The 21,234-nt window shown below is 35.6% G+C and overlaps 1 pseudogene; it reads right to left on the bottom strand.

Moving 5' to 3' along the window:
• Positions 1-11,964: 11,964 nt before the first annotated feature.
• LOC101416937 (very long chain fatty acid elongase 6 pseudogene) lies at positions 11,965-13,420 on the bottom strand (annotated as a pseudogene).
• Positions 13,421-21,234: the final 7,814 nt, after the last annotated feature.

Consider the following 21,234-nt stretch of genomic DNA (forward strand, 5'->3'; position numbering starts at 1 on the left):
CATATTTTTTTAATGTAACATTTAAAAGAAAATTTTAAAAAATTAAAATTAAAATTAAAAATAGGAAAAAGAAGGAGTTCAAAGAGGAAGTAGGGCACAGGAGTTTCAGCTCTGAGTGGTCCCCAGGGCATTCCGTATATAATCTTAGTATCTGAATTTCACACATTTACTTCAGGTATTTTCCATGTGTGATCTCTCATTGGTGAACATGCAGTATCCTCACTAAAGCACTCAGGAATATATTTTTCATGAGGATAAATATTTCCTGAGCTTGTAATCAAATATGATTCCTTTACTCATTGGAAGTGTCAATGCAATACAGTGACTATATAGGTACCTGAGACTATATAATTTATCGAGCCATGAGAAATTCAGGAATTTGCTTTCTCTTGTAATTTTTCTACTGGTACCTAGGTTCTTCTCCACATTCACCTGCACACATCACCTGCACTCTGTGGTACCTCAGTGGTGCTTTTTGAGGTTCAATTTCCTGCAGGAATAGGCTTATAGCAATTTATGCTCCTATCATTAAATCTGCCTAGTATCTGTGTTGAATTTATATTCCTGAATGTTTTATCATGAATAATATCAAAAGGTATGAGTTGACAAAGAGCTCTTTGGCCTCTTTTTCTCACTTTATAATGGTTGTCTCTAAATCTGTGCTGCTTACTTCTCTCTACCAATTTAACATCTGCTTTATGTAATGTTTGAAACCAGGTGGAGACAAGAAACCAGTATTATTAAGAGAATGATAGCACATTTTATAAGTAAAAATAGAAATGAATAAATTATGGAAACAGACTGCAGAACTGAATTTGCTGTGAATCTAAAAGAAAGTAAGAAAGTGTAAGATGTCAAATTACAGTTTAAAATATTGAAACTGTTTGCATTAACCTACATGAATATGGAGTGATTTCCCCTCTCATATTTTACCTGTATAGATGAAAACATTTTTGCACACCAGAAATATAAGTGCAAAAATGAACTTGGGAACAACAACAAAAAGAGTGGAAACTGAAAACCCCTAGATGAAGTTTTCAAGATCCACAAAGAAGCATTTGTGTTGTGACTATGACTGTTAGAAAGAAATATATGATAGATATAACAAATGGAGACAAATTGTTTAAGAATAAATCAAATCTAGGGAAGCCCTATGTCCACTAGGTGTCATACCTAACCCTAAGAACACCAAAATCTTAAAAGAGAAAAGGAATATTACAGTAACCAATGAAATATTTTTAAGTATTCACATTTACTCTTCCTTTGTTCTTTGTCTTATGGGAACTCCTTTCCATATGTGGATTGGAAGCTTCCCTGATTGTTAACTGCTTAGCTAGACTCATCTAAATGATATCTTGTGTAACATTTTATTTTAAAATATGTAACATTTCATCATGTACACTGTTTATCCAGTTTTTAAATCTTAGTTCTGTCATGATCCAATCAGTAATCGGTTACTTAAGTATTTTATCCTGCATCTAGTAATCAGTCTACTTTCTGTTTTTTGTTTTTTAATTTTATTTGTTTTGGGTTAATGGTTAGGATATATAAAGGGACAGTGGAGAATGATACTTTGAATTAGATTATAGAATCAAAAAATATTTTCCAGTGGTGGTTAGATCAATAAATATGAGTATCCTTTCTCACAAAGCCTGTGTATTAATGGGGACAATTCTGCTCTGTTTCAATAAGGTGAGTCACGGTGTGCATGAAAAACAGCAACAATGACAAAAAAGATCATTTGTTTGACAATAAAGAAAAAGCATCAGAATTAACAAATAATTTGGATTGAGAATAATCATTTTGTTCTGATCAGACAGGTTTCACAAAGACATTCCTCTGAGATGGTAGGAATTTGGTTTCTCTAAGTTAGGAATCACATGGCTTTTATTATGAGATTTTTTATTATTTAAATAAGGGCAGAGGAAATATCTACATGATCTCACACAGAGCATTAAAAAAAGCCTCAAAATGCAACTTTATTTTCTTTATTTAGCAACTTCCTGCAGCTGACAATTACCACCTTGAAAAATAGAAAATGAGCTCTCCCTCCCTTTGAAGTCCCAGTGCCATGCATGCCAGGGGACTTGTTAGGGTGTTACAATATAATAATTTAAAAGTTGTAATTAAGAAGAAGAAATTACAAGCACTTGCATCTGCACTTTGGATCTCAGGAGGAGAAGAGCTTGTTAAAGCATCCCTTGGGTTCTCAACTCAGCTAAGCCTGGCTTTCAATTCCCTGTTTACTTAAAGGGAATTTTGGGAAGATGAGATCAAAGAGAAACTTTGAGAAAAAGTTTTAGGTTTCTCTTGGGATCCTATGCAATTGTCATAAACAATACAAGGTCAATTGCCTTATTAGAAGTTCTTTTGTGTGTGTTCACAAGTGTATTGGGAGTGGGAGAATAATAATCTACTCATTAATTCAAAATAGTAGAATAGCAAAAGGAGCTTTCTTTGGTGCCATTGGTCTCATTTTAGCTCTTATTTTTAACTTCCATGGGACTCATGTTTAACAGCACATGACTGACAATTGGACTAAACTGATAAATCTGAAGGATGAACTCATTTTCCTGACATGACCACTTATTTCAGTATCTTTAAGACATAAGTCTAGATTTATAATTTGACATTTAAAAAAGATTGTGTCTATATCACAACATTGATAACAAAGTTGCCATATAATATAGTTTGCCATAAAGTTGCCATAAAATATAATTTGATATTTTGTTTGATGTGGAAGCACATGCTATGCAATTCTCTTATGTCACAAAAAATTATTTGAGTAACATTTGCACATATTTATTCATAAAGCTACCTCTAAGAAACAAAAACCAATGAATGTCTTCAATTTCAAAAAGTATTCAATCAAGTCAGTGAAAACCACAAAAATCCTAAGGTATATTTATTGGTTTGAGATATTGCACTCAGAGTATTTCAATTTCCTTTCCATAAAGAAATTTGTTTATTATCCTAGAGAACTTCTGGGATAAGCAAAACTTTACTATCACCTCTCTCTCTTTCCTGCTGTTTGGTGACTATGCCCTGCTCAAAATTATTTTTATCATTTTCAAATTAGTAGTCCATCTTCCCTTTTGCTAAATATATCCCTTGAACTGAAACGTGGCTTAGGTTTTGCAGTCTTCTTACTCCCATTTTTTCTTATGCTGATTTTAAATTGAGTATTTCAATTTCATAAGTGTTTAAGATAATAATATGATTATCAATATATTATTGTAATAACATGTTTATAGAAATTCTAATATTCAATTTATTATAATTTAAAAAATTAAAGTTTTCTAACAAGTGTTACCTTATTAGTGTTTATATAACTTATTAAAGACTACAAATCTATAGCTGCTTACTATTCCTTACCCACAATCTCTTGTCATTCTCCCCATCTCTTAACTTTTCATATTTCTTATGTATTTTAATCCTGGAAAAATTTTTAACTAACTAAACTATTCTTTAACTATAAAGTCCAGATCATGTTCCATTTATTTTTAATTTTTATTAGTGTATATATTTTCTTTCAAAGACTTCTGTTTTAGTTTTATATAATGTTATTACATGTAAAGTGTGTGTCTATGGGTGCATGCAGGTGCACACATGTGTGATGTGTATTTTTTTAAGATTCCTTTCATTTACACAACTAATTCTGTTTTTAACAGTAGCATTGGGTTACTTTCCTTCCCAATAGACTTAAGCATATTCCTTTTAATCTTATTTTATATGTTCCTTTTTATGGCTTTCTGCTGAGCACAGCATAATAATCAACTCCCAGTCCTTACTTATGACCTCCATCTTCTTCTATTGTATACAGATGTGTCAATATGTATCCCTTTTGCATCATGTTAGGTCTAATGGAGCAATCTGACCACATCTGAAATGGGAAATCAGGAAGAAATAGTTCTAGCTGCTTATCGGGGCAAGAACTCTCAGTGGCAGGACCCATTCCTTCTTGGCTATATAAATACCCTACCCTTGGGCAGCACAGATCTGTCTTTCCTCTCCAAGGTGAAGTGGGCATGCAGTGCTGCTATCCATTGATTCTGATGTGAGCAGCTGGACTCCCCTGGAGACCAGTTATAATGGGATCTCTTCCCCTATGCATTTGGACCCATTCTGCTGTGTAAGTAATAAAGAAGTCATTTTCTGAATGTTTCTGTTGTGCCTGAGCCTGAGTTCTCATAACATACCATGCAAAACCTCATTTCACTATCTCTTTCTCACTCTCTCACACACACACACACATGCACACATACACACATGCATATAAACTACACATTAAAATCCTGCTCTCACCATCTGCACCTACCTTTTCTGTCTAGCACCTTTATGTTGGAGATTTGGACCCAAAGGGTATCAGGAATGAAACAAAGAGAAAGAGAGAATGAAACAAAAGAAAGAAAGAGAGAGAGCTGGGATCAGGGGGTTCTGTAGTAAAGACTCATCAAACAATCTTATTGTTTACAAGGGGCTCTATATATACCCCAGTCTGTGTGAGAGCAAGCAGCAACATGCAGTTAACTATTAGCATTACTCACGATCTGAGGAATTCAAAAAATCTTATCTCAAGGTACAAAGTCTAATTGTTCTATCTAACTACAAAGTGTGTGCTCATCTTTTCTTTCAGCCTTTAGCAGCTTAATCCTGTTTGCTGGGAACTCTTAATTGCCGCATTCCTTATGTTGCAAGCATAGCTATGGAAACATGTCTTCCCTTGTGAGACCATTGTGCCTCAGTTTCCAACACCTTTATATCTTTCTCCCAGTAGAAGTTATGATTTCAATTGAAAACTGATTCCTATGATTCATGACTTGATTCTTGTTCCCCAAAGGGATATTGGGAATACACTAAGTCCAAGGACCCAGGATATAATTTGGCTCACTTCTAGCAGTGATACTAAGACCTTTGCCCTCTACTTTCCCCAAATCGAAGCTTCTGATTAGTTTAACAACAGACAGCAGCTTTACTTGAAAAATGAGTATAATCCCATTGAACCCTCTGGTTTCCCACCAAAAATTTGCTCAGGGTCCTCTGTATTTTGAATGGGCTTGACATTCATCTTTGTCTCTAATAATCTGCTCTATCATGGTTTCAATGGCAGAGCCAGCAATCAAGTATTACAAGCCAAGTGCTCTACAATTTTCCCATTGTACTTCTTTGTTGTTCATTTTGTTATTTTATTAAAGATACAAAGATCACACAAAATGTTACATTAAAAAAATATAAGAATTTCTCAGTGTAGCAGAGCTCCAAATTGTATTCATCATATGCAATGAATGCAACACACTGATGAAAGAGGATGTTAATGTGGGAGGAGTGGGGGTGGGGTGGGGAGTGGGTTATATGGGAAACTCATGTTTTCTAATGTAACATTTTGTGTGATCTATGTATCTTCTAAAATAAGACAATAAAAAATTTTCATTTTCAAAAAAAATAAAAGAGGTTCCTATATACCGCACTCCTCATAACCCCCACTCTTCCCACATGGACAATTTTTTTCATTGGTGCGGTACATTATTGCACTTCATGATTAAATTTTGGAGCATTGTTACTCAGCATGGATTATAATTTATGTTGTAGTTTACACTCTAACCCAGTCCCTGCAATATCATTGAGGAAAATTCCAAGTCCCAAAAATACCCCAGTATCACACCTTTTTTTGCCTGTCTTTGCCTTTGGCAACTCCTGTGGCCACTGTCTCTACATCAATGATATAACTTGTTCCATTGCTAGAGTCACAATAATTCTATAATAGAATACCAGTAAGTCTGCTCTAATCCATAATTTATTCCTCCATCTAGAGGACTCTGAGATGGAGATGTCCACTCCACCTCTAAATCAAGAGGGGCCTTAGGTCTCACATGGCTGATGGATGGGATTCTCCTGCTTGCATCTGTAGACTCTCTCAGTTCCCTGGTGTGGTGGTTGATGATTCTCACTTCCTTGTTAGCTGACCTGGGTAAATCCAATGAACAAGAGAGTAGGTGTTGCTACTCTGATGAGGCTCAGGGTCTAGCTGGCATACAGACAGTCCAGAGATTCAAGTCTCCTGAGTATACACCAACCCTAGCACCAAAGGTTCAGTAAAAGTGACAGAAAAGGCATGCATAGAGGTCAAATCTGAGTTGAACTCCATCACACTCAGGAGCACAAACTCCAAAGTAGGGCCTACTGGGAAGGCACTGAAATCCAGAGCCATCTGTTATGGCCATAGGGCCTGGTTGACTCTATAGCCCTCAGGAGCACCACTACTAAGGGTTGTATCTACTTAGGCTGACTCTGAGATACTGCTGAGATGTGCATAAGTATGACCCCTCTGATGACCTTCTGGCTCATTTTAAAGTCTTTTAGTTTAGCCATATAAACTCATTTGTCTTTACCATTTCCCTCTTTTATGCAAGGTCTTTTTCTAGATGCATCACCAGTTGGTCCTTGGTAGTACTTCCTCTGCACCAGGAAGGCTAATCTCTGTAAGTCATGTCCCACACCAGAAGGAAGTTAATAAACTTACATGCCAAGTTTTACTTAGGCAGTGGCCAAATTTGAGCAACATGGGGGCTCTCATGAGGTAACTCTTAGGCACCCTGCAGCCCCAGGCCTAGTTGAAATTTCAGGCAAACAGGCTCATAAGCATAGTCATCATTATCAAAGGCCCATCATTGGACCATTCTTCTTCACTGGTCTGTGCCCTTGTACATGGGGGATTGTTGCTGTCCATGGTGGAGTGTAACAGAGTTTCCAGAATGTGAACTCAGCACTCCCTCAGTTGTTGTGTTAAACTCTACTCCCTATGTCAATACCCAATGAACATCTGAACATATTTACATAACCTACATGCATGTCCTGGAGACCTCCCTCCCACCTATGCATCCCCCATCAATGATACCCCACATCAGTGTTCCTCCCTTGCCATATTTGAACCTCTCTTTGATCCAAAACTTCTTCAAAAATGATATCAAATATATTGCTAAATTCAATTAATAGGAAAATGAAATAGTAATGATAGGTTTAAAGATTAGAAATGAATAAGAACATTTAAAAAACTAAAATAAATAATAATTTAGAAAAGCTAAAATGAAATAAAAAATAAATCAGGAAATTAAAAAAATGAAAAAATATCATAAAATTTTTTTTGACATTTTGCCTTTCATCATTTAATAGATGTTGCCCTGTTTGTACAGTGGCAGGTTAATCTCTTCCATTTCTTCCTCAGTGCCTACATTCCTTTTTTAAATTAGGTTTTAAAAAAAGTTTTATGTCACAGTAAAGTCACATGTAGAATGTAGGGAATTCCTATGTACCCAATCTCAAACTCTTCCCCAGCAATGATCTTTTTACTTGTGGATGTTACATTTGCTGCAGCCAATGTACAGATATTGAAACAAAGATACTAACCATGGTTCCATTATGGTTTACTTTATGGTGTACATTTTAGACTGTTGTACACTTTTAGAAATTTTTGGTTACATTGTGGTTTACATTATGGTTTACATTTTAGACCATACACCTTTATAAATTTTTGGTGATATTTAACATGACCTGTATCCATTATTGCAGGATCATGCAGAGCACTTCAAATGCCCCCACTTATCCCCTTTTCCAACCATTCTATTCCTCTCTCCCCCTCTTCTTGGGGCCCACAGTGACAACCAAGATTCAGTGCTTGAAGAACATGATTCATAGATACTTACAACAATGCTGAGAGCTTGACACACTAGTCTGTCCTCCCTCAATGGGAGCCACCCATGCTCTCGAGAAAGTTGCAGGTTATAAGATCAATGCACTCACAAATAAAATTTATGATAAATTGAAGGTAAGTAGTTGTGCATTGAAGTGATAAGAAGGGCTTTGGGATCCTATGAGACTGGGCTTTGCAGGCTTCTGCAGGACTAGGGTTGGGAGGATGGTTCAAATGGTCCACTGAATTGTGGGAAGGGCTGGGGGGATAAAAGTGAATGCAGGAGTTTTCAGGTATGCGGTTCAAACTATAATGTTGAGAAAACTCTTTAGAAAACATAAGGAAGGGTTACTGGCTTAAGGTGTTTAATGGGGGTTATTTGCACAGGGACAACTTGGGGCAGGCTTTTAAGCAATGTCTGAGTGATCATCCTGGCAGAGTGTGTTGTATCAGTGGGTGGAGATGTGTACAATGTGTGGGAAGGTGTTATGCTCCCATCCTGGTGAGGCCTGATATTCCCATTCTACGTCTTATTCACAGAAATATTCACTTGGAGTTTTCCGTCTGAACAATATTTGTCTTATGTAAAACATCATATATTTGGTATGTATATGTTTGCATTTGCTTTGTGCCTAGAGCAGGAGATATTTATATTTACTTTCTGTCATATCTATAATAATGGTTCCTCTGTTATTTTCTGTATCTCACAAGCATGACATTAAATTTATCATCATTCTTATGGGAATAACATAATGTTTTATTGTTGCTTTAAGTTTCTGTTTATGGATAAATTATGGAAGTGATCATTTCTACATATATTTGTTAGCCTTGGAACACCCATTGCTGTGAATTTTCTAATCAATTGTTGATTTCTATCATGCCTTCATGTTAAGTAGAGTTTAGCTTACAATGTCTTTGGCACTCTTAAGATATTTTATTTCTTACTGAAAAGTATATCATCACATAAGCATATATATCTAATCAATAATTTAAAATTAAGTAAAATGACAACCTGTAATCACCATATATAGAGGAAATCTACATCAACAACTCACTGAAATTAATGATGGGCTCCTTCTGCCTTCCACAAAGATCTATGACATCTGAAATTTTGTTTGTTTGTTTTTTATCTATTTACATAATTCTTGATGTAGATGATTTTATCTTGGAACAATTTTTTTCCAATTTATTGCTGGTTGTATAATAGGGGTCACTTAATAAACTATTTGAGAATAATATGATGTGTAAATGTAGGTGAGTTATCTAAATCCTTTTTAACATTCATTTTTGTGTTCTTGAACTGTTCTTCACATTTTCCCCAACACTGTATGTTGAAAAATATATTATAAAGGGAAAAATTGAAAGAAAATGAATACCCATATAACCACCACCTATGTTTTATGGCTAACTTTTTGCTCTGATTGCTTTATCAAGTATCTTTACCTTCATCAAGAACTTTATCCTATCATCAATCTATCTCATTTTTAATTTATTAAGTTTCAGACATTGGTACACATCGCACCTTAAACATGAGCATGAGTATGTATCATTAATTAAATGTTTGGTTATAATATTTTTTCTTATTTTTCTTTTTTAACTACACAAAATTGTTTCCTGCTTTTCAGTTGAATACACAAATTTAAGTGTACCACTCAATGAGTTTTGACAAATGAATAGCAACCATGGAAAATGTTGAAATATTGCCTCTGTAGTAAATTACTTCTTTTTTTCCTTTTAATTTGACATTTTTATTTTATTTTTTAATATGGTACATTTTTGCATATAAAAGAAGTATGAGAAAACAGAATTACCTCTTCTCATCCCCATTCCCACCAATCTCTGCCTATCCCAGAGTCAACACTGTTCTGATATTTTACCATGGATTCGTTTTCTATTGTAAAAAATTAACTAGTGAAATCCAACAATATTTGCTATCTTTTATAAGATTTATTTCACTTAGAATAATGTTTGTGAGATTCATCCTTGCTGTTGCATGTATTAATAGTTTAAAAAATTCAAACTTGTTTTTTAGATAATTGTAGATTTACATGCAGTTGCTATTTATAATAGAGATCTTGTGTAATCTTTACCCAAGCTCTCTCAATGATAACATCTACAAAACTATAACATAGTATCATAAGCAGTATAGTGGCATTGATAAAATCCATAAATCTTGCTCAAATTTCATATTTTACTAGCCTTCTGTATGAGTATATATGTGTGTATGTGTGTGCTTCCTTTTTTCTTCCAGAATGGAATAAAACTTTATTCCTTTAAAATTCCACACATAAATGAGATGTTGAAAAATAAATTGTCATCTGTGACAGAAAAAAAAAACAGAGCAACTCTGTTTCATGAATGACAGCACAATTAAAGTTAAAATAATATAAAAATAATCTGGAAAAACCCTTTTCTGTACACTCTCAAATAAAGCAAAAAAAAAAAAAAGAGATAACCAACAGTTTGTTTTTCTACTAGGTAGAAAACATGTTTCTATTCAATTGGACTTTGACGTTCAAAGTACCCCCCCATCTGTTTGTGCATGTGGTTGTTAGTTTGTACTGTATGTATGCAGTGTGGTAGCCCCTAATCTTTTCATCTAGGTTGTCTAATCATTAAACTACTTAACCAATTAGAATACTGTTACATTACATTAAACAATGTTCCATAATTGCTTCTTTAAAGCACCTGAAATGTTTATACATTTATTTGGTTTGTAATGTTCTGAAGTATTATAGTTAATATACCTTTATATTTTTAAAGAATATGGCTCTTAAATAAATTTTCTGAATAGCTAAGTGAAAAAAATCCCTGAAGATGACTTGAAACAGCTTGCCTTGTGATTTGATAGAAAATATGGTGACTATTGTATACCATTTAAAACTTGAAGAGTAAGTCTATATAGGAGGGGGTCTTTTGCTGAAAATTGACCATGAAGTGTGTTTGCCTTGAAGAGGTATTTAAAGTGCCTTCTGATGGTCAAGTGGAGATACTTCATGTCAAGTATTGCACTTGACCTGCAAAGGGCCCTTTAAACACCTTTGTAGGATTTGGGGATGAAATGCAGATGATGCAGGAACATAATGTTTACCTAATAGCAGAAAGAGCACTGCAGATCTCATTTTGAAACTCACAAAAATATAGAAAATATGGATTGTACCATGAGGTTTCATTTGGAAAACAGTGAGTACGTGGTAAGTCAAATTGTCTACTGAATTGATCTCGACTGACATCTTTTTCTACTGTCTCTCCCCTTTCCACCTAAGTAATGGCACGGGACTGAACATTTTAAAAGACAGAACAGAATCCATTTTCAGAACATTTGCTTGATTTCTATCTCTTCTATTCTGTATTTACTCCTCTGTTTACAGCTGAACAATAAATAATGCCTTCTTTCCAATTTAAGTGTACAAATCACAGTTTAGCTATCAGTACTGTTCTGCATTGGAGCTGCCTATATTGGTTTTAGCAAACTCACTAGCCTGAGACTATGCAAGTGAAGGGAAAAATACCAGTCTTCATTGAAATATTGTCATTCACATCTATTTTTCATAGGAGGTAATTAAGACATCTTTTCTAATAGGGGCTACAACTACTAAACCTTTCTTAAAAATGTTTTAATTTTTGCAAAACCACAATTGTTTTAGGTGCACACCCCATGTTTCTTTCATTTTTATCTTTACTGCTGGCTCCAGCTGTGTGTCATTTCTTTCTTAGAGTAATGAAATTTTTATAAAATTTTTGAGATGATGAATGTATAGCATTATGTTTATATCAAAACCATTGATTATACACTTTGAATAGAATAGCCAGAAACAACACCTTCGTACAGTGGGGGAAGCATAGAAAGATTGAGTTGTTAAAAAAAAAAAACATTAGAAATGATTGTGTACACATGCTTGCACAATTTTTAAAGTTAAATTCTTCAGCTATAGAGAAATATAACAGTAAATACACTGCTTCATAAAATGTTAATAGGCATGTATGTCTTCTATTTCTCTCTCATTTTTTCTCTTCTGTCCTACAGTTGACAGCTGAAGAGAGAATGAGGTCTTTCAACAGCAGTCCTTTGAGATGGAAGTGAACTCAGTGAGTTCTCACCAAAAAGGATCATAAATTTACCGGGTTAAGTCAACCTGATTATCCCTAAGCTGCCTTGGTGTTGTGTTTGCTAGTATGTTTTGTCTTATTTGTTTTAGCTTCACCATTTGTGATTCCTTGTGTCGTGTTCATTTGTCTATTATTTTTCTTGATGACCCTGAGCTATGGCTTCTTCTTTAGTTCCACAACTGTTCAGTCTTTCTCATTTTCTTCATTTTGCTTATGTAGGGTCTCAAAGAAGAAATGGTAAAGAGCACAAAGTAGCTGAGGTACATGAGTGAGGACCAGAAGATGTTCTGAAAGTAAGAATGACACTGGTCTTGATGCATCCAGGAGAAGACCAGGGAGTTAAGGACACAGCCCAACACTATGTGGGTGATCTGGGACAAGGAAATGAACATGATAAACTTCCAGGAAACTCGGAACCCCACTTCCTGCAAGGCAAAGGAAGTGTACATCACTGTGTGCATGATAGGTCTTATTCATGAACCAACCACCCCCACCAACCATATCTTTGTAAGAGCACCAAAAATACTGGAGCACAGTAATGTGGTGAAACCAGTGAAGGAAGGTTAGCTTCTGCTTCTGAGGCAGGCTAGATTAGGGAGTAAGAAGAATCCGTGATCTGGCAAAAAAATCACAGCCATGAGAACACATGGTTGTGGGAACTGCCCCTTGTAGGAAAGACCTTACAAGTTGGTTGCTGGAAGAGCCTCATGAGAATTCCCCATTCAGAACAGGATTTCCTCCAGAATCAAGGAAAAGCCTTGGATGTTCTCAGGGGACCTTGTCATTCAGACCCTGGGGGAGTGGATGGGTGGTGTAACCAATCAAAATAGCAAACAACTGGAATTCCTCCCCTGACATTAGCAAATTCAAGGAATAATTAATGGTTCAAAAAGGAAGCACAGAAGCTAAATCAGCCCTTTTTCCTTTTCCTGTTCGTGCCCTGTTCTTTGCCCTGCTTTGCCCTTTCTCTCCCTTCCTAGATTAGAATGCAAGTAGAATTGAGGATTCATAATCTAAAATGTAGGTTTGTAATCTGTAATCAGAATCTGTAGTCTGTAAATCAGCCTTTTTTACCCCTCTTTTGCCCCTTTTCCTCTCTCTACCTGGGGATTCATAATCTGTTTATTTTCTCCCATTTCTATTTCCTCAGTCCGTTCATAAGTTGCTGGTCTAAATAACTGGCTTGCATTTAAAATTAATTTTTTTGTAGCTTAGCCAAGGACCTAAAGAAAATTCAGCAACACTTTCTCACAATTATATTATTGTGACCCTTAGTTCATGTGCCTTGCTGAGCACAAATTTATAAGTCCAGAATGTGTTGACAGGTCCAATGTAAAACCTCTGGTCACAAACTGACTGCTTCAAGACTTTGGTCATCAAAATGTACACCATATAAGCCCCAGTTCGATGAGCACCAGTTCGAAGATTCCAAGTGTGAGAGACTAGGGCACTAACAAATGCCTATTTTTTTTGTTAGGTGCCTACCCCCAAATAGAAAAGCACCATACAGAGTAGAAAACATAAATGATTTATTCCAATTCCCTGCATCCACTTGATGGTTTCATTCTCATTGAACTGCTTTTTGAATTTATATTTTTGTAAAGTCAGCACTGACATGCTCATCGGGGCTGATCTTTGGAGACCCTGTGCATTCTCTATACAAAGTAAGATAATCTGTAAAGCACTTGATTTTGAGTACTGTCCTGTCTGCTTTGCTACCCATCCCCATGTCCTCTCCTACCATCTCACCACTGAGTCTCAGATGGTGGTTTTCTCTCCCAGCCTCCCTCAGCTATATCCACACAGAGCATTCTGTGTGTTTACTCTTGTGTAACTTTATCCTATGTTAAGGTCAAGATATAGAATGATTTCATCACCACAAGGATCCCTTGTGTTGGCCCTTTATAACCACACCCACATTCTCATGCCCCTAGATCTTGGCAATAACTCCATAATTACAAAAATGTTATGTGAAAGGAATTACATACAGGAAATAATCTTCCCAGGTAGGTTTTTTTCACTTAGCATAATTATCTGGATATCCAATCGAATTACTGCATGTAATAGTACTTTGTTCTTTATCTTTTTTGGTAGTTTTCCATGTTATTGATGTATCACAGTTTTTAAAATAAGAATAATGAGAGCAAGTATCTTTCTCTTGTTCATGATCTTATAAGAAAAGCAGTTTTCAACATTAAGTATGAGTTTACATGTATGTGGTGGGTTTTTCAAAATAATTTTATTAAGTTGAAGAAGTTCACTTCTATTCCAAACTACTTTCAGGTTTTTAGAATCATAAGTAGATGTTGAATGTTAAATGTTTTTTGTGTCAACTAATAAGATTACATTTTTCTCATTTGTAGCCTATAACCAAGTTATAGTACAATGATGAATTCTTAAATATTGAAACAGCTTTGCATATATGAAATAAATATTCCTAGGTTATGAACTGTAATTCTTTTTCTACCTTGTTGGATTCAAATTGCTAATACTTTGTTGAGGATCTTTTGGTCCAAATTCAGGGGAAATATTACTCCGTAATATTGTATTTCTTTCTTTTTGTTAGTCTTTCTCTAAAATGATTTGGAACTGTTCAATCCTTTTTTTATAATTGCCTTACTAACACAGCTTTTAGCTGCATTTCACAAATTTTGATATGTTGTATTTTAATTTCAATTCACTTTTTTGTATTCTTTCACTTAAACACATTCACTAATGAAGAAAAATTAAACGAATTTTTCTCTAGCATGTATAGCTTGAAAGAATGACCACATCTCCTGCAGAAAACCAGCTGAGTGGGCATGGAATTCTGCTCAAGTGGGCAGTTTTGGGAACCTACAAAGTAGGTGTCTGAACGTCAATCTGGAGAGACTGACAAAAGTAGTGCTTGCTCAAGGTAAAACCATAGGTTTCTGATACTGAGGCCAGAAGCTACGGGAAGGCAAAACACTTCCCCTAGAGCTGAGAGCCACAGCATTCCCTGAACACCAGCAGTCGCACCGTGGTGTTCCCGAGCCCCATGTTTCCCAAATGCACTATCCCCAAACTTGTGTTCCCTGAACCTCGCATTCCCTGAATACCATGTTTCCTGTGACCTACACTCCCCAGGCACATGTGCCGCAAGCACGCATTCTCCCAGGCCCATGCTCCCCAAACCCAGCATTCCTGAATTCTGGGATTCCCCTAGCCCTCAGATCTCAGACAAACTCCAAGAGGAGGAAGTTTTGGTGAGGGATGCAGAGGGGCCTAAGGAGTGCAGGTTCAATTTTCTGGTCACCCCTCTTTTTGAGCTTGGAGGAGCACACCAACTGGCTTGGGGAGAGGCTAGGAAGAGAAGAGTTGTGAATCTGCTGAGAGAGCCCAATTTACCTAAATGCCTTGAGATAGGGAAACTTGATCTGGGACAAGGTGGAGCCAGAAAATTAGCTAATCCTCCATAGAACACCTAAGAGAGGGGGACAGTAGATTGAGCTATGTAGACTTCCAATAGCATGTTTAGGGTACCTGGCGAGGTGTGGGTGCTCTAAAGAAACTAAGAATCATTATTTTCTGTGGTGAGTGGTTCACAAGGGTCCCAATTGAATATCCAAGGGGAGCCCTCCCACAGCCTTCCTGCTGCCTGGGAAAGAGGGAAGTGGGGAAAAGAGAATGGGAGAATGTCAGACTACTAAGCAGTTAATTCAACTGCAAAGAGAATTCAGTGTTTGAGGCCTTATCTGGTCTTTTTATGGGTTTGTTTTCTTGTTTCTCCTTCCTCTTTATATCCCCAAGGCCCTTTATTTATTTCTTCCCTGTTTACCCCCCCCTTTCTTCTTCTTCTTCTTTTTTTCTATTAGGTGCTGCATGTAGTGTTTCTTGTTTACTGTGTATCCTCCTTCTTGATTTCCTTTTTTCTGTGTGTAATGATTTTGGCTTCCAATGCTATCCAATTTCCTTTCCATCTTTCTATCTCTTATCATCCACTGTTTCTCTTACATTCCACCTCCCCTTGCTTAACCACCAATTTTTCTGCCATTTTATTTCTAACATCTATATTCTCTTTTTTATATTTTATTCACTCTTTATGTTATTGTCCTTTCTTTTCTCTTTCTCCCTCTTCTGACCACACTGGCCTTTTAATTAATACAATATTCTTCTCATAATCAGTTTACCATCTCATTGCAGGTACTCCACTATTTTATGGTTATAACTGTACACAGCTTGTATGAGTTTAATTTTCATTCTCCTAGATGTCACATGATTCATCTGCTAACATTTATATCAATATTAATCTTATACTCTTTCTTTCCTTACCCCTTTTACTTTTCATGGCCCTAAAATTTCCCTTCAAGGGAACTTAGACAGCACCAAGGAAATAGATTAAGAAGAATGAAGTGTCAAAGAGAAGACTTAACACACACACACAAACAGCACCTAAAAAATGCCAAAAGTAGATGGAGAAGCGAATCAACTGAATAAACCCATCAAGATAAAATGATGACCAGATAGCAACAAAAAATTACAAATTGTACCAATAAATAGGAAAACAAGACCCAGTCCAATGAACAAACTAAAAACCAGGAAGAGGAGCAGAATATCGAGTGACTAACCAAAGCTCTCAAACCATATATCATAGACCAATTTAATGAAGAGAAGAAAGATATTAAGGATATTAAGAAAACACTTGGAGAGAATACAGAAGAAACTGTAAACATACACACACAACAAAAAGAATATGATGGTGCTAAACAGCACCATCAAAGAAATAAAAAATACACTCTTAGCAAATAACAGCAGATTTGAAGAGGCAGAAGAAAGAATTAGTCATGTGGAAGACAATACATCTGAAATAAAACAGATAGTAGAATTGATTGATAGAAAGATAGAAAAAATCCACCACAGACTTAGAGACATGAATTGCAACTCAAAATGCACAAACATACACATTATGTGAACCCCAGAAGGAGAAAGGAAATGAGACAAAAGGGGTGTTGGAGGTAATGATGGCTAAAAACATCCCTAACCTATTGAAGGAGATGGAAGTACATGTCCAGGAAGCACAATGTGCCCAAAAGAGCATAAAACCCAAGAGGTCTACCCCAAGATCTATACCTCTCAAATTACCCAATGCTCAAGACAAAGAGAAAATGCTTCAAACAAAAAGAGAAAAGAGAACTATCACATACAAGGGAAGCTCAATAAAGTTAAGTGCTGATTTCTCATCAGAAACCATGGAGGCAAGAAGACAGTGGCATGATATATATAGTCAAGGTACTGAAAAAAAAATTTCCAAACAAGAATACTCTCTGCAGCAAAGTTGGCATTCAAAAATGATCGAGAGTTCAAAATATTCACAGATAAACAAAAAACAAAGAGTGTATGCTAAGAAGAAGCCTGCCCATCAAGAAATACTAGAGGGAGTTCTGCAGGAGGAAAGAAAAAAAAAACAGGAGAGACAGATTTGGAGGAGAGTTTAAGAACAACTAAAAAAAGTGAAAAAAATCAACAAATGAGAAACACAAATCCAAAGAATATATGGTTAATATAAATATTTCCTTGAAAGTAATAACACTGAATGTCAATGGATTAAACTCATCTGTTACGAGAAACAGATTGGAAAAATGGATAGGGAAATATGACCTATCTATATGCTGTTTAAAAGAAACACATCTTAGGCCCAGGGATTCAAGGAGGTTGAAAGTGAACAGTTAGAAAACAATCTTACAGGCAAACAATAACCAAGAAAGGGTGAGAGTGTCTATATTAATACCATACAAAATAGTCTTTAAATGCAAAACTATTGTGAAAGACAAAAATGGACACTACATATTAGTGAAAGGGACAATCCTTCGAAAAGAAGGCACAATCATAAACATGTATGCCCTTAACAAGGGTACCTCCAAATACATGAGGAAAACACTGGAAAAACTAAGTGAAGGAATAGATGCCTCTAAAATTATAATGGGGGACTTTAATACACCCCTATCAACATTGGACAGAACATCTCACCAGTGAATAAAAAAAGAAACAATGTCTTTGAACAATATATTAGAGGAGCTAGACCTAATAGACATATACAGAACATTACATCCAAATACAGCAGGATATACATTCTTCTCAAGTACACATGAATCATTCTCCAATATAGATCATATGCTAGGTCAAAGAGAAAGTCTCAATGAATTCAGAAAGATTGAAATCATAAAAAATAATTTCTCTGACTACAATTGAATAAGGCTGGAAATCTGCAAGGGTCAGACCCAGATTTGGCACAAAGATATGGAAGTTAAACAACATACTCAAAGAGAAATAGAGGGCCAGGGAGGAAATCTCAAAATAATTAAATAACTACCTTGAATTGAATGAAAATGATAAGATAATATATTAAAACACATGAGATGCAACAAAAGCTGTACTGTGAGGGAAATTCATAGCCATAAATTCATCCATCAAAAAAGAAGAAAGAGCTAAAATTGAAAAACTAACTGCACACTGGAGGAATTAGGAAAAAGGCAACAAAATAAACACAAAGGAAGAAGAAAGAAAGAAATAACAAAGATAAGCAGAACTAAATGAAATAGAAAATAAGAAAGTGCTGGAAAAAATAAACAAAACAAAGAGCTGATTCTTTGAGAAGATCAATAAAATTGGCAAACCCTTAGGTAGACTAACAAAGAAAACAGAGAGAAGATGCACATACACAAAATAAGAAATGAGAGAGGGGATATCACCACAGAAATGAAGTCTATCAAAAGAGGATACCTTGAAAAACTATATGCCAACAAGAACAATTTAGAGGAAATGGACAAATTCCTTGAAAAACATGAGCAGCCTACACTGACCAAATAGGCAATTGATAATCTCAACAAAGCAATCACAAGTAAAGACATACAATCAGTCATTAAAAACCTCCCCGCTAATAAGAGCCCTGGGACAGACACACAGGTAAATTCTACCAAACATTCCAGGAAGAACTAACACCAATCTTACTTAAACTCTTTCAAAAAATCAAAAGAGAAGGAACATGACCTAACTCATTCTATGATGCCAGCATTACCTTAATACCAAAGCCAAACAAAGACAACATAAGAAAGGAAAATTAGAGACCAATCTTTCAAATGAAACAAGAAGTGAAAATTCTCAACAAAATACTTGCTAAGTGCAATTATCAACACATAAAAAGAAATATACACCATGACCAAGTGGGTTTCATTCCTGGTAAGCAAGGATGGTTCAACATAAGAAAATATATTAATGTAATACACCACATAAACAGATCAGAGGAAAAATATCAAATGATCATATCTATAGATGCACAAAAAGCATTTGACAAACTACAGGACCCTTTCTTGATAAAAACACTACAAAAGATCAGAATAGAAGGAAACTTTCTGAACATGTTAAAGGGTATATATGAAAAACCCACAGTTAACATCATTTACAGTGGTGAAACCTTAAAATATTTCCCTGTAAGATCAGGAACAAGACAAGGATGCCCACTATCACCCCTTCTATTTAACATTGTCTTAGAAGTACTTGCTCAAGCACTGAGGCAAGAACCAGATATAAAAGGTATCCAAATTGGAAAGGAAGTAGTCAAAATTTCACTATTTGCAGATGACATGATCCTATACATAGAAAACCCTGAGAAACCTACAAGAAAGCTTCTAGAACTCATAAATAAGTTCAGCAAAGTCGCATATAAGATCAATGAGCAAAAATCAGTCAAATTTCCGTACACAAATAATAAGCAATCTAAGAAGGAAATCAAGAAAAAAATATCATTTGCAATATTAATTTTTAAAAAATCTATGAATAAATTTAACAAAAGATGTTAAAGATTAATACACAGAAAACTGCACAAGAAGACCTAAATAAATGGAAGAATATTCCCTATTCATGGATAGGAAGACTAAATATTATTAAGATGTCTATCTTACCAAAACTGATCTACAGATTCAATGCAATATCAATAGAAATGAACATATTTTCAATAAACTAGAAAACTAACTATGAAATTTATTTGGAAAGGAAAGAGGCCCAAAATAGCCAAAGACATATTGAAAAAGAAAAATGAAATTGGAGGAATCACACTATCTGACTTCAAAACATACTACAAAGCTATAGGAGTGAAAACAGCATGGTATTGGCACAAGGACAAACACACTGACCAATGGAACCAACTTGAGAGTTCTAACATAATTCCTCATATATACAGTCATATATTTAACAAGGTCACCAAACCCACCAAACTAGGAGAGAATGGCATCTTCAACAAAGGGTGCCTGGAGAATTGGATATTCTTACGTAAAAGAATGAAAGAGGATTACTAACACTTACCTTAAAGGACCATATTTAGAGATACTTCAAACAATGTTGAGGGCTTGACATGGTGGAGTGCCCTAACCCACTGGGAGCCACAATTCTCTTGAGAGATACAATCCCCTCTATTTGAGAAGATTAATCCTCCCCAGAATGTGGGTATACCTTCACTCTCATTGTATGGGTTTCCATCCAATGATATAGCCACTATGACAAAATGAACACACACACACACTCCCTAGAAAACAGCCCTGTGTCAGATACCCCCCTTAAGCATCTTAAACAGGTGACATTCTTTATTATATTTTCTAAAGAGTTTTCTCAACTTTATAGTTTCAACCACATACCTGACCATCTCCTATTTTCAAATGTTCCCACCACCTTCCCCCCAATTTCTTGGGCCATCTATACCATCTACCCATCCCTAGCCCCCTCATGCCCACAAAGCCCCACCCAAAGGTATCCCTATGCCCCCATTTTATCCCTTCCCTGTACAAATACTTACCTCCAGCTTATCATAGATTTCACCCAGGTAGGTGTCAGCTCACAACCTTCCTATACTCCCCAAATTCCTTTAAGCCTATCATCCAGTCTCTAGCTCTCAGAGACAGGCTTGTTTGCTTATTTCATATCAGATACGTCATGTAGTATTTGTCCTTCAATGTCTGGGTTGCTTCACTCAACATAAGGTTTTCAAGATTTATCCATGTTATTACGTGTTTGTATTGTATTCATTCTTACACCTGAGTGGTATTCCACTGTATGTATACACCACACTGTATTTATCCTTTCATCTGTTGATAGGCATTTGGGTTCATTCCAACTTTCGGCAATAGTGAATAGGGCTGATATGAATATTGGTATGCATATATTGGTCTGTGACCTTGTTTTCAGTTCTATTGGGTATATACTCACAGTGGAATTGTCTATCCAACCAAAATTTATCTACAGATATAATGCAATCCCAATAAAAATAAGTGCAGCATTTTTTAATGAACTAGAAAATTAAATATGAAATGTATTTGGAAATGAAAGAGGCCACAAATAACCAAAAACATATGGAAAAAGAAAAATGAAATTGGAGGAACCACACTTCCTGACTTCAAAACATACAACAAAGCTACAGTAGTGAAAAC

Source organism: Dasypus novemcinctus, chromosome 30 (assembly GCF_030445035.2).
Source record: "Dasypus novemcinctus isolate mDasNov1 chromosome 30, mDasNov1.1.hap2, whole genome shotgun sequence".
In the NCBI taxonomy this organism is placed as follows: Eukaryota; Metazoa; Chordata; class Mammalia; order Cingulata; family Dasypodidae; genus Dasypus; species Dasypus novemcinctus.